This window comes from Limulus polyphemus, unplaced genomic scaffold, assembly GCF_000517525.1.
Source record: "Limulus polyphemus unplaced genomic scaffold, Limulus_polyphemus-2.1.2 Scaffold2504, whole genome shotgun sequence".
NCBI classification, from domain to species: Eukaryota; Metazoa; Arthropoda; class Merostomata; order Xiphosura; family Limulidae; genus Limulus; species Limulus polyphemus.
In genome coordinates, this window is record NW_013668114.1 from 166,129 (window position 1) to 176,873 (window position 10,745).

Below are 10,745 nucleotides of genomic sequence, written 5' to 3' on the forward strand. Positions count from 1 at the left end.
AACATGGGGTGTAAAGGCAGAAATCCCAATGGAAATTCCTTCTCCGGGACCAAGCAGATTTCCAGGATTTCTCCGTCAAGGGTCATTGTATGAGCAAACTCGAATAACAGGTATTATAATTTCTCCAAAAGGGGGTTGAAGGCCACCTGGAGGGGTCACCTGTTTTAATCACTCGCACCATTATAAAGTAGTGTGTTATCTGTCAGTCAGTAGACATTAAAATGACGTCACATAAAGGATGCTTAATGTTGCAATTTGTACTGTTGTGATGTTAGTAAAACGTATGCATGACATATGAACTTCAAGAAATAAAAATATTTGTTACTCTTAATTTTGGTTTTATATACTCTTGAAATGGAATACTTTTGGGGACCCTGTGAAAGCACATCTAGTATTTCTATTAATGTATAACTATCAATCAAAAGTAAGTTAACTCTTTGGATCAGAACAAAAAGTGATTTAAATTAATGAAGTTAATCCAAAATAATAAACTACCTAGAAGTAGATAGTGTAATAATGTTAATGGAACAAACTGTAAAGAAAAATAGAATTACCGGTAAAAACTGACCTCTTGATGCTGACTATGTAATTTTAAGTAATTTGAAATGAAAGTTAACCAATTTCTGACATGTTACATTTAGCTCTAGAATCAAATTGGAAGCTACAGAATGTAAAGTAAAATAACATCATGTTTAACACATTGTGAGATATAAGCCAAAGTAATACAATAGAAAGAGATTAAGGAACTTAGTATGAATCATGTGTATAAATAACGTATTAGATGGTAAAGCCACATCTCTTGTGCATGTGATCAGATAGTAAGCAGCCAAAAGAAATAAGTAAATAGTTGATCCACAAAAACAAACTGGATGATAAACATTTATTTAGACACACAAGTTTTCATTAGGTAGCACTGTCTTGCCACTGTTTTGAGATATATTAGAACTTTCTAAATACAGAAAATTTATTGAAGAATTTCAAAATCGTTGATAGTCTATTTTATGAGTATTTATTCAGATTATTGATTTTTCAAACCAATGAATAGTGTGCTACCTTTCAACATTCTGCTGCTGCATTATTTGGGCCTGATGGTTAGGGCACTTGACTTGCAATCTGAGGGTCATGGATTTGAATTTCATTCCCAAACATGCTCTCCCTTTCAGCTATTGGAGTGTTATAATGTGATAGTAAATTCCAGTTTTCGTTGTTATAAAAGTAATTTAATAGTTGGTGTTTACTAGCTGCTTTCCCCTCTAGTCTGTCACTTCAAAATTAGGGACTGTTAGCTTAAGTAGCCCTCAACTAGCTTTGCATAAAATTCCAAAAATAAACCAACAATTTGACATTACTTACTTATAAAATTAATCCTAGAAATTGTGTAATGATAGCTCTACTGATATAACTACTGATGTCATGATAAGGATATTTATCAGAATAAATTTAAAAGATGTTTTTAATATGTAATTGAAAAATTTAAAGTATATGTGAGAAAAAGCACAATAAAGGTTATAGTAAAATATATACTTTTATATTTGTTAAAGTATTAATGAAATGCTCTTACCAAAATATATTTATACATTTTGAAATACAAGTTTGTATATGCCAAATTCTGAATTATTGACCTACCTTTGAAATATGTAAAAGTAGTATGGCATATATTTTTAGTTGAATTCAACATAAATTCAGATGTATTGTTGTTTTGGCAAGTTCATATGGCTGATTTATTAATGTAATATGAAAATATTGGAAAGCTTCAGAGAATTTTATGTATTTTTTAGAATCATATCACTAAGCATGTCAACATAGTATATTCTTTATGTTGTACTGGAGGCTATTTTCTTCTGGAAAATAATGTCATGAAGAAATAATGGCCATGAAAAAATGTATGTACTTTTTTTTTTTACATTTTTGTTTTTGATGTTAGTGTAAAGTTTTTTGTAATTGTAAACTAGTCGGTAAAAGATCCTGTTTAATATGTTGTGTACATTTACCAATGTTTCTTGTTTTTTTGTTTCTTGTAAGTATATAATATGTATTGTGTGTTGTATATTATTTTTGTTTATGAATTTTGTTTTTATCTGTCAGAGTTAGAGGAGCCAAAAAGTCATGGTAATAGTTGTACTGAAGAAGACACCCTTAGGGTTTCACCAACATCTCTCCGTTCCCGCAGCTCAAGCACATCGTCAGCCACCAGTTCTGCTAGTAGCAGTAGACGTCACTTTCTACCTTTCCTTCGACACAAACAAAACAAAGACGTAGCTTTTTCCTGAAGGCTAGACAGATTGTGAGCTGTCAGGAAATCTCTATTTTCATTTGTATTGTATGTAAAATAACAGTGAGCGTAATGTGACATGACATGACCCTCTCCTGGATATTGGTGGTAGATACTATTTCCAAAGTTCATTGACTTCATTGTGCCATTCCTGAAAGTTTATTTATTACTTCTGTACTTGTTGTCAAAAATCAATTCAATCTTAAACTTTGACAGGAACTTTCAATGGACATAAGTACCATGTGAATGTTAGTATTTACACTCGTATAATGTTTTTATTTTACTCAATTTGATCATAAATTTCAGTGATTGAGGCAAATTGTTTTTCATTTTGCTCTAAGTAAAATTAACAGTTTGTATATATTTACGATATTAAAATGCAGGATAAAAATTGTTATACTTTGTCTACTGTTATAAAAGGAAATGAGGAGAACTATTTAACATAACCAATACACTCTATCCTCTTTATATTAAACACGTTTTTTTTTTTACTCAAAGCATACTTCAAGCACTATTCAAAGAAATTTTATTTTCAAGTTTATAATGTTTTCTTGCTGTCTCCCTCCCCCTTTTACTTTTCTCAGTCACGTGATGTATTATAAAATTCCTTATTTGCTTACATTCTTTGTTATAATTCACGATTATTTTGTTTTAAAATTTAGCTCAGTGCTTTGAAGATATGTCAATTACAAATTTGCATTTTGTTCATAGATGAAAGTAATATTTATAGATTAACTTGTTGCTGGTTAGGTACTGAAGGTGTAGATTTGATATCATGAGGCTAAGAAATTCATACATGATTATATGTAATAGAATTTGAACTCAAAAACCATTATAAACTCTCATCTTTTTTTTTTTTGTCTAAAAAAAGTAACCGTTTTTAACTCCTGAAAATCGATTGATTATAGACAACTAATAATAAATGTTAACTGGTTTACTAAATACTTCGGAATGTATCCAATATTTTACATTAACTTATGGTCATTAAATACCTAATGGAAACCTCACAAGTTTAAAGAAGTTTTGAATTTTATAATAAGTTGTTTATAAATTAGAAAATAAAAGTTTCAAAGTAGCCATTTGAACTTTGTTACTTGTGTATTATCAGCTAAAGTTGATTGTTTTATTGGAGATTATGAAATGTTATGGTTGTTACTTACAGCTTCTATGGCTACTTTTCTTTGTAACAAAGTAAGTCACAAATTTTTAATTTCAATGCAGCTAAAGCATCAAACTAAAAATCTTTAAACCATGTTTATTTTTCTTTTCTAATAATTCCTGTTTAGGCTAATACTAATAATAATTCCTTCTTATGTTCTGTGCTACCATAGCTAAGGTTTATTACTAACAATTTTTGTGCCTAATTTTACTTTTGTTGTACCTGAAGCTGCACTTTTTTTATCGAAATTTTTAAAAATAACATATTTAGAAAGTTGATGTCTTTATAGTTCTATTATGATGAAATACTGTACCCAGACAGACAGAATGAATAAGTCAAATTTTTGTTAAAGCTAAGTTTGTTTTACTTCTACTAAGAGTTACGAAATTCATTTCTTTCAAATATAATTATATTGTAAACAAAACACACTGTTCCTGTGTGTAATAGGTGTTAACATCAAATGCTGAAAATGTTTATAGGAATTGATTCTGTATGTAAATTTTTTAAATGAGATTGAATGGTTATTTTTTTTTATAGTGAGTTTTTTAATTTAGTTAAACTTGGATAAATATGATGAATCTTTGAACCAGACCAGTTTGCAGATATGTGCTTGTTTGCTTGTAATGTTGCACTGGTGACAAATAAAAATCATCTGTGTTTATCAGAACAATCACTACTACTTCCTTAAATACTCAATTAACACATTTAGAACTTCTATTTGATTCCTGTATCATCAGCATATATTCACAGTCACTAAGCCTAGTCAAAACAAAAGTTCTGTAATTTGCTCTTCATGGTGGGGTTTCGGCAGGAATGGGCGAACTAAAGACTAGACGATGTGTATACTCTTGTCTCCAGTCAGTTTTATGTGAAACAAGTTAAAATACCCGTACCCAGTGACGGAAAAGTTTAAGTTAATCTATTAATTTAAATTATTTCATGGTCTTTAAAAAGGTTAATTGTGTAGCACTCTTGGTTTTACTCAGAGCCAAAGCTCTGAGCTACTAATACTGCCCACCACGAAAAGTAATTGTCGAGTATTTCAGTCATGATAAGAGAACAATAACCCACGGTAAATTTACATTTTTATTCTTTAAGTTACGTCATATTTTGAAATGTGAATGATAGTGGGATTAATTCCTAACAACTTAGTTTACAATATCCTGTTTGAGAAATAAAATGTGGTATCAACATTACTCATGCCTGTACTCTCGTCAGTTCAGAAGTAAATGTTGAACTTTGCCTGCGTGCGCGGCTTTTCAGACGCAGCGCGGGAAGCGGCCCCTGTAAATAGGAGACAGACGAACGCTCGAACAGACACCACGGTTCGCAATTTATATAAGATAGTTATCAAAATTGGGAAAAACTTAAATATATTTGGAAAGTATTCTAGAATAGACCAACGGATGTGGTTGCTTTGAAACCTTGTTCAACTAGAAGAAAAAGGACGATACAGGTTCTTGTAAAGTAGAGAGTATGTAATTTTTATACCTTCCTGAAACTCAATTTTTATTATTTACAAAACAGAAACATAAAGAAATAGAATGTACAGCCTAGAAAACTTAACGAAAATTGATTAAAAACTATAGTGGAAGAAATGCAGCTGTTTTTGTTAAATATAATTTAGAGTCAAACGTTCAATAAGTTATTTTAATTATAGGTTCAACATCTGAGACACTCAAGTCGGTATATAAAATAATTATTTGTTGTTATGATGAATTACTGTGGATCTGTCATAAATTGCGTCAAAACTGGTCTTTATTTACAGTTAAAGTAAACTTGAATTATTTGTACCAGTTTCAGAGGAGTGCTTCTTTTTTCTAGGATAAAGCCCAAATTTGGTAGCCAGGAAAATAAACCTGTTTCAATACAACTTTCATTGTTATTAAATGAACATAAGTTATGTCTATACGATCAAATTCTTAAACATAAACTAATCAATAATATGTTTAAAATTTAAGAACGTCCTTTTCTCAAATATTTCTTTTTAACTTGACACAGCCCCCACTCATACTGGCACAACGTTATGTCTGCGGACTTTCATTACTAAAAATCGGGTTTCGATACCCGTGGTGGGCAGAGCAAATATAGCCCATTATATAGCTTTGTGCATAACTACAAACAAACAAATGTGACACATATGTAATTTAATTTTCAAATATTTTAGTAACGATGACTTTTTTCCATATATCGTAGTAATATTAATATGTTCGTATACGCTAGTAATGATGAAAACTGATACATTACTTTCCCATACTTCAGTAATGATGTTTTATTTTCACATGCCATTGAAATAACTTTTATCTACCTATCTTTCAAAAATTATGACACAGAAGAACGTTGTTTATGAAGTCAGAACCCCCAGGTTCAGTACAAACGTTTATTTAAACATCTTAAGATTTACTGAACAGATACTTGTCACGTTAATAATCGTTTTTAGTCTTAGAAGAAGTGTGGGAGATCTACGGAATTACGTTTCGTCTTTTTAATTTATTGAATGTATGCATAATACTGATTAGGAAATAAAATTTGAAACAATTGAACTAATCTATAGAAAGTTAGATTAAAATGTTCTAAACTTTGCTACATTATCTATCAATAACTATATTTTTAAACTTGTATTACTTGTTTTTAGAAGCGATATCTTTATTAAAGCCATTTACTGAGGATATAGGAAACTATTGAGCTGAAGCTGGTCATTTACATGTTAACTTTAATCAGTTTCTGTGTGTATGACAAAATGGCTGACCTAATCGTCCAAAATATCTATCTTCTATACACTGAATGGTGACACGATAAGAGCAGAAATCATCGAACTTTCAAAGGGGCATGTTTAAGGGTGCCTATTTAGCAGAAACATCTGCTATCAGAGTCTGTTAACATTATTAATCAAAATGGAATACGTCTGCCATGAGTGAAAACTATGGCTGATGACTTACCTAGGAAAAAAACGATTAGATAAGAAGTACAAACGACGTCAGATTGTGTTTCATTTGGTTGCTTCCTTCAGCAATGATCAGAATTTCTATCCAGCCGCACGTTGTAATGATCGTTACAAAATCTGTGATATCTCAGTTGACAACCAGTTCAAAAACACAACTTCAATGTTGACCATAAATAAATAGTATTATATACTTTGGTCTTATGGATCATGTCTCACCCTCTTCTGTACTGACAAAATTATGGAGAAAACCATGCACGTATGATGTTTGACCCAGCTTGTGTAAATCATAAGTGGTAGTGTAAGGGTGTGGCAAACTTCTCGTGGTATTTTGATTCCTGTTTGTTTCTTAGTTTAAGCACAAGGCTACGCAGTGGGCTATCTGTGTTCTGCCCGCTACGGTTTCTAGCGTTGAAAGTCCCCAGACATACTGCTGTGCCACTGAGGGAGCTTTGGATTCCTCTGGAGGGTTGAATAATATCCGGAATATGCTTGAACTTTGTTGACAATTGGGCTAAGTAAACAATGCTTCATTTAACCCTTAGCAGACAAGCAGGCTGATATAATGATACGTGACTGTACATTTCGTGTTTATGAAAACCAGAGAATACTCACAAAATATAGATATAAATGGTGTAAATAAGATAAATATCGTCTTATCTTAAAACTCTAAAATCATCTCGGGGCAGTATTGTGTATTTACCTTTCCTAATAATCCAGACAGAATATTTTAATGTTTGTTTGATAACAGTTAGACATTAGCCTAACCTAATCTTGACAGAAAAAGAAAATTGTAAAATAATTTATCATCAAAATCTCTATTTGAAGTCCTCAACAATATGGAGTTTGTATCATTCATTATAAAATATAACCTCTTCGCTTTTCAACATTACTCTATCTCTACACTGACACCGGAGCTGAAAATGTTTCTTTCCTTCGAAGCAATCAAAAATCCAAGTACTTTGGTGTGGAAATTACTTCAGAATTTTAATTTATTTATAAAGACACAGGTTCACTCGCACGACCTTGTGATTTTTGTTGTTGTTTTGTCCAGTTCTTACATACACAAACAAGGTACGAGTTAGTCCCGCTGTCTTATGATCAACAACTTTGTAGGTCCAATTGATGACCAAGAAAAAGGTCAGGTCACTTCTAAAATATTCCAACCTCGCTAATTCATTCATTAAAAGAACAGTTTAGAAACACCCTTAAGTCAGGACAATATCTAGATGTTTTTGTGGATAAACAACAACTTTGAACAAAGAGATAAAAGAATGTGTTTATATAAAGTTGATTTTTGTCATATTTCTCTGTCGACATGTACAATACCCTCAAACCATGGGAGTTTAGAATAAACTAACCTTCGACATATTGCGTTTGAAAATAATTATCTTTTCCAATCCTATTTGAAATTGTTAGAAATACCATCATTATCACCGAGAAGATAGCTTACCTGAAAAAAATTACTAAAAAAGGGGTGTAAAAAACTTTATTTTTCGCGTATATGTTTATAGACGGCTCTCGTCAGCAAACAGATCATTGTTGTTCTGATATTCTTCCATGTTTTCTAGTACGTCATTAATAGTCTCACAGCACAGTGTTTGAAAGTCTACTAATTAATTATTCAGTTCATAAAAACCTAAAGAGACCAGTTGAACCTCCACTGAGTTGGGTAAATTATTCAGAAATTCCTGGGGATTAGGAGAGACTGAATTTTATCTGAATATCTTCTCCCTCTTTGTTCAGGCTGTTTCCCATAATTCAAGCATAAAAATCAGCTTGTTTGTTTCAAAGTTGCACAAATGTTTTTATTAGCAATTGTTTATGAACTTGAGATATGATGACGTAGAGATTTTGTATGTCTGTTAAAACTATGATATTGGGCCTGGCATGGCCAGGTGGTTAGTGTGCTCGACTCACAATCCGCGGGTTCCAATCCCGTCCTACCAAACATGCTTGCCCTTTCAACCATGGGGTCGTTATAAAGTTACGGTCAATCCCACTATTAGTTAGTAAAAGAGTAGCCCAAAAGTTGTCGGTGGGTAGCGATGACTACCTGCCTTCCCTCTAGTCTTTCACTGCTAAATTAAGGACTGCTAGCGCAGATAGCCCTCGTGTAGCTTTGCGCAAAATTCAACAACAAAACAAAACTATGATAAATTCTTATAGAACTAATGTAGTGAAATGAAATACATTGGAAACCAACTGATAAAAGGCCAGACTTTCCTCTACATCGCCCATTTATGGACTATCAAGAAAGATTTGTTTCAGCTTTAGAAATTTTTCCGCACATACACTCTCGTTTCGAGCTTTGCACTTATAAACTCTCTTCTTTAATATTGTCATTCACGAATAATCAGTGCTTGTATATTTTCCAGTAATTTGATTTTGTTTCTAGTTGTTAACTGAAATTCTCGATCGTGATGGGCTGATTCTTTCCATTTCCTGTAAATATTTAGCTAAGTCAACGCAGATTTTAATAATTAGAAGTTTTGTTTTTTATTAGATAATTACAACAGAGTGTGTTGCTTAATCACAGAGTAAGATGGCAGGTGTTCATTTCAACATACGGTAGTGCTTTATGATCTGTTTGTTTGAAAGGCTATCTGTACTCTGCCCACCACGGGTATCGAAACCCGGTTTCTAGCGTTATAACTCCGCAGACATACCGCTGTGCCACTGGGGGGCATGCTTTATAGTAAGGTGAGACAGTGACATAAAATAGTAACGTCTTTTATATAAGAGGAGAATATTTTGTGAAATTTACTACAGAGTGGACCAACGTGTATAATTTTCATTTGGCTTCAATCACTTTTATTGGATTTCGTTTTATATTTTTAGCTTTCATTTTTTTCTGCGAGAAACCTTTTTATTCTTGGTATGTTTGTAATCTCCACAAACTCCAATTTCGTTAATCTGTTTTTTCGTGGTGCGCTGCCTTAATTTTTGGAAGATGATAAAAACTGTTGCAGGCAAAGAGTAGGCATCACAGCACATCTGAAAAACAAAGAAATTAATATTCATATACTTATGACTACCAGAAAAGAAGACTGTGAAAATTTAAAGCACTAGAAACTGGACCAAATAAATGGGTAAACGAATGTCTGATATGAATGCACAGGAAAAACTGGGCCAATCAAAGAAACGACCTGATAGGAATGGAGACAAATAGTGTCTAAACACTTTTCATATAAAGATTTTTGATTTTCTTATCTAGTTCCCCAAAACTTTAAAGAAATAAGGAAGTAGATAATATTGACCACGAATATAAACAAGTGATTTAAATATGAAATGCGATTTGTATTGTTACGACAGTGGAAGTCACGTGACGCTGGTGACACGTGATGAATTTCTCGAATGATTGGGGAGGCCCGAGTGTATTCGAGACGCCCACTTCGTTGGTATATAAGCGTGGCTGCGAAAGCCAGCGGGGAGTATAAAAGTGTATGTTTTGATACTCGTTGAGGGCAATGTTATCGACATTGCGAATCGCTGTGATTTATAGCATGTATTATAAAAGTAGTTAAGTTTAAAGAGACGAGAAACGTACTGATTGTGAAATTACTGTGTGCTTAAAGTTTGTATCGAGAAAAAATAAGCTGGTTTATCCAAGAAAGGACTTGTATTGCTGAAGTTTCTCAGAAAGAATTTCTACCGGAAATTAACAAACAAGCAGATACGTAACAAATTGGTGTCAGAGAGTGGGATGGAAAAGAAAAAAATGGAAACGAGAAATGCCAAATCAAATTATGACTTAGCAGATTTAATGGCAGCAATACAAGAACAGCAAAAGAAACAAGAAGAACGAGAAAATAAATAAGAAAAGAGACTACAACAGTGGTTGTAGGAGAAAGAAAAGAAACAAGAAAATAGATTACAGCAGTTTTTGGAGGAAAAAGAAAAGATACAAGAAGAACGAGAAAATAAATAAGAAAAGAGACTACAACAGTGGTTGGAGGAGAAAGAAAAGAAACAAGAAAAGAGATTACAGCAGTTGTTGGAGGAAAAAGAAAAGATACAAAAAGAACGAGAAAAGAAACAAGAAGAGATTACAGCAGTTGTTGGAGGAAAAAGAAAAGAAACAAGAAGAGAGATTACAGCAGTGGTTGGAGAAGAAAGAAAGAAACAAGAAGAGAGACTACAGCAACTAGAACAAGAAAGGAAACAGGAAAAAAGCAGCAGTGGCAAGAAGAACAAGGAAAGAGAGTACAACATCAGCATGAAGTACGAATGGAAAATATTAGTAAATTTCAAAGTGAATTAGAAACATTAAAGGACGATTTACTGTCTTTTACACAGGAAGGCTATATTAGCTGGGATATGCAATGGCCAGAGCTCTTGAATTAGAATCCTATGTTAAGTCCAGCACAAAG

At 32.5% G+C, this 10,745-nt stretch overlaps 1 long non-coding RNA gene across 1 annotated transcript; it reads left to right on the forward strand.

The window, feature by feature from the left end:
- On the forward strand, positions 1–4,098 carry LOC111087702. The gene is made up of 2 exons (XR_002612366.1): positions 1–110; positions 2,086–4,098. It is a non-coding gene; the product is annotated as an uncharacterized LOC111087702 (long non-coding RNA).
- Positions 4,099–10,745: the final 6,647 nt, after the last annotated feature.